Raw genomic sequence first — 3,935 nt, 5'->3', positions numbered from 1 at the left:
GGTGCCTTTGTTGCCTTTGTTGCTCCCTTAGTCCTTGCCATTGATGAATTAACCAAGAAAAGAATGGAAAATCTTCAATTTGTAGTGTACCCAAATCGATTTAAAGGTGAAAGGCTTTGCCTTTATGAAATCAAAAATCGACTCAAAGGTTGAAGATTTTGTGCTTGGTTTTGATTTTTATTGAAGAAGGAGTGATTGATTTGTTGTTAGAAGGATGATTTGATTTGTTTTTGGTGAATGTTGTTGAGGGATTTTATTTTTGTGATGGAGAGGATGAGGGTTTTGATGTTGTGGGTAGTGTTTATGAATGAATGAATGAATGAAGGAAGGTGGGAGGGATTTTATAAAGACCGAAATTTTCGAACTGCAGGGGCAATCCGTGCGGATTCTGCCCAATCCGTGCGGATTTTGCTCTTTCTGGGTTTGATAAAACTCGCCTAAAGACGGGCAGATTCATAAGAAGACGCTCGGATTTGCTTGATACGGGACGGGCGGATTTGCCTGAAGACGGACGGATTTCAGTCCAGGAAATTTTTCTTGTTTTCCTCAGCAGAGAAGGCGGACGTCTTTCTTTCAAGACGGGCGGATTCTTCAAGACGGGCGGATTGCTGCCCAGGACGCCCGGATTCAGTCACAGTCAAAAATCTTCCAAAAATCTCAGCTTATAAAGTCGTGCGTCTTCAACCCAGTACGCTCGGATTACTGAAGACGGGCGGATTCTCTGGAATCCGTTCGGATTCGACCCCTTTGTACCCGGATTCAGTTCCATCCGTGTACGATGCATTTCCCTTACCATTCTTCCATTCTTCTTCAAATCTTGTTTTCTTCATTGTGGGGGCACTACTAGGCACGGATAGCCTAGGCAATTGTCATCCCCACACTAAGGTAAAGCACTACACATCAATTGAAATTGTTAGTCCCTCCCTCACTTCTCTTAAACATGACAACTATCTTGATCAAAGTAAATAAAAATCCAAAGATGACAAAAAATGCAATACAAGAATTGAAATGTAAGTTAGGGAGTTAGAAATATTTACAAGTGGTGGTTTAGGGAGGACTCCACCAAACTCTCATTCTTGATGAGATGTCAAGGGGGCATGTCCAAGGTGTTGTTGATGTTGCTCAACACCTTGAAGAAATAATCAAAAGCTTGTTCATTATCATGGTAGAGGTCTTCAATAGACCTTGGCCCTTGTTGTCGGTCTTGATCGATGACATTACCAATGTAGGGATTAAAAATCCCTTCAAATTCGTTGTCCCAAAGACCACAAACTTCATTAAGTTGATCATTGAAAATTTCTTGATTTGATGGGGACAACTCTCCCAATTTCTTCTCTTGGCCAATGAGGCCATTCTCTTCTTCCTTGATTGATTTTGATGAGCTTTGCAAGCTCTCCTTATCACAATTCACTTGCTCATTGAATGGAGCATCTTCAATTTTCTTCTTCCATTGGAGTTCCGATTTCTTCCTCTCATCCTTTCGGCTATAATGATCAATCATGAAACATGGTTCATGCAAATGAGGAGCTCTCATAGTCTTGTCAAGATTAAAAGTTATGCTTTCATCTCCCACTTCTAGAGTGAGCTCACCATGTTTCACATCAATCACCGCACCCGCGGTGTGTAGGAAAGGTCTTTCTAGAATGATTGGAATGTTGGAATCTTCCTCCATATCAACAATGACAAAGTCCACCGGGATGAAAAACTTCCCAATTCGCACGGGGACATCTTCCCATATCCCTAATGGTGTCTTCGTCGATCTATCGGCCATTTGGAGTGTGATATTGGTGCATTTAAGCTCTCCCATCCCCAACCTTTTACTTACCGAGTACGGCATGACACTCACACTAGCCCCTAGATCACATAAGGCTTTGTTGATCGTCGTGTCGCCAATGGTACACGGTATTGAGAAGCTTCCCGGATCCTTTAACTTTGGAGGTGAACTCCCTTGAAGTATTGCACTACTCACTTTAGTGAAGGCGATAGTCTCAAATTTCCGGATCGACTTCTTCTTTGTGAGGATATCTTTCATGTATTTTGCATAGTGCGGCACGTGATTGATTAATTCCGTGAAAGGAATCGAGACCTCCAAATTCTTCAGAATTTCCATGAACTTTCCAAGTTGATCATCAAATTTGGGCTTGGCTTGACGACTTGGAAAAGGAAGTCTAATCACAATGGGCTCCTTCTCCTTGACCTTGTCTTCATTTTTCTTTGAACTTTCTTCTTTTGATGATTCTCCATCTTTGGAGCTTTGCAAAATTTCTTCCTTTTCACTAGCTTCCACAACTTCATCCTCAACTTGCTTCTTCGGTGCTTCATACCTTGTACCACTTCTCAAGTGAATGGCACTAACCGTCTCATGTCTAGGGGGATTACTTTGAGGTGGTAATTGCCCCTTTTGTCTTTGTGAGCTTGAAGATGCTAGTTGAGTCAATTGTGTTTCCAACATCTTGGTGTGAGCTAGGATGTTGTTGATGGTGGTTTCCTTTGCTTGGCTATCTTTTTGCATTTGAGTGAAAAATTCTTGTTGATTCTTTTGCATTTGGAGGACCGCTTTTTGGACATCAAAACCTTGGTCATTTTGGTGATTGTATGGATTTTGATTTTGGTAACCTTGGTTTTGATTGTAAAAGGGTCTTTGATTTTGGTTTCTCATGGGTGGTGGAGTGTATGTTGTTTGAGGGTTTTGAACATTTTGGCTTTTGTATGAGAGATTTGGATGGAATTTGGTGTTTTCATTGTAAAAGTTGGAATAAGGGGTACCACTCTTGTATGCTTGGAAAGCATTCACTTGTTTATTTGTTCCCCTACATTCACCTTGGTCATGTCCCAAAGTTCCACAATTCTCACATATCCCACTTGGGATTGATGAAGATGCCGTCATGGCATTAACATGATGCTTTGATGATTTTGAGTTTTCTTCAAGTCTAGCCATAGCTTGTTCAAACTTCAAGTTGATTGCGTCAATGTGAGCACTAAGTTGAGCACCCAATTGAGTAACGGAGTCCACTTCATGCTTTCCTCCTCTAGTAGCCTTGCGAGGTCTACTATATTGTGAGTTATGGACCGCCATTTCCTCAATCTTGTTCCATGTTTGATTGTCATTAACTTCGGTGAACATTCCATTTGATCCCATATTGAGAATGTTCCTAGAATCCTCATATAAACCATTCCAAAATTGTTGTACCAAAAACCATTCGCTAAGTCCATGGTGAGGACATGAGCGACAAATTCCCTTGAACCGCTCCCAAGCTTCATACAAAGATTCTTCATCCCTTTGCTTAAAACCCGTGATTTGAGCTCTTAGCATGTTAGTCTTCTCCGGTGGGTAGAATTTTTTGTAGAAAGCTAGAGCCAACTTCTTCCAAGAATCTATTCCGAGGGTGGCCTTATCAAGGCCCTTCAACCATTGCTTCGCGGTGCCGATTAGAGAAAAAGGAAATAAGACCCATCTAATTTGGTCTTGAGTCACGCCCGTTTGAGAGATTGCATCACAATAGTCGCAAAAGGTTTCCATATGAGAATGAGGGTCTTCACTAGGCATCCCCCCAAATTGGCTCCTCTCAACTAATTGGATGAAGGCGGACTTGGCAATAAAATTTCCGGTTAGATGTTGCGGTGTAGGAGTACCATTTGGTAGATTCTCCTCGGTGGGTACGGAGTGTGACGAGAATTTAGGCATTGTAGGTGGATTTTGTGGGGTATTGTGTAATGGGTTCTCCTCTCCTTCTATTGCGAAAGGATTGATGAACTCACTAGTGGGTTGAACAACTTCACTAATACCTCTTAAATTCCTCCTAACAAGTCTTCTATTGTTCGTCAAGGTTCTTTCGATTTCACGGTCAAAAGGTAACAAATCACCTTGTAACCTTCTAGACATGCAAAATATCAAACAACTCGAAAACAATTAGAACAAACCTTGAGGAGTTTTA

At 41.5% G+C, this 3,935-nt stretch overlaps 1 non-coding gene across 1 annotated transcript; it reads left to right on the top strand.

Annotated features, from left to right (window-relative positions):
* The first annotated feature begins 3,206 nt into the window (after positions 1–3,206).
* On the top strand, positions 3,207–3,313 carry LOC141609982 (small nucleolar RNA R71). Its single transcript, XR_012527880.1, has one exon. It is a non-coding gene; the product is annotated as a small nucleolar RNA R71 (small nucleolar RNA).
* The last annotated feature ends 622 nt before the right edge of the window (positions 3,314–3,935 follow it).

Source organism: Silene latifolia, chromosome 10, assembly GCF_048544455.1.
Source record: "Silene latifolia isolate original U9 population chromosome 10, ASM4854445v1, whole genome shotgun sequence".
NCBI lineage: Eukaryota > Viridiplantae > Streptophyta > Magnoliopsida > Caryophyllales > Caryophyllaceae > Silene > Silene latifolia.
The sequence above is the reverse complement of the archived record's forward strand: the minus strand, read 5'-3'. Positions and strand labels throughout refer to the sequence as shown.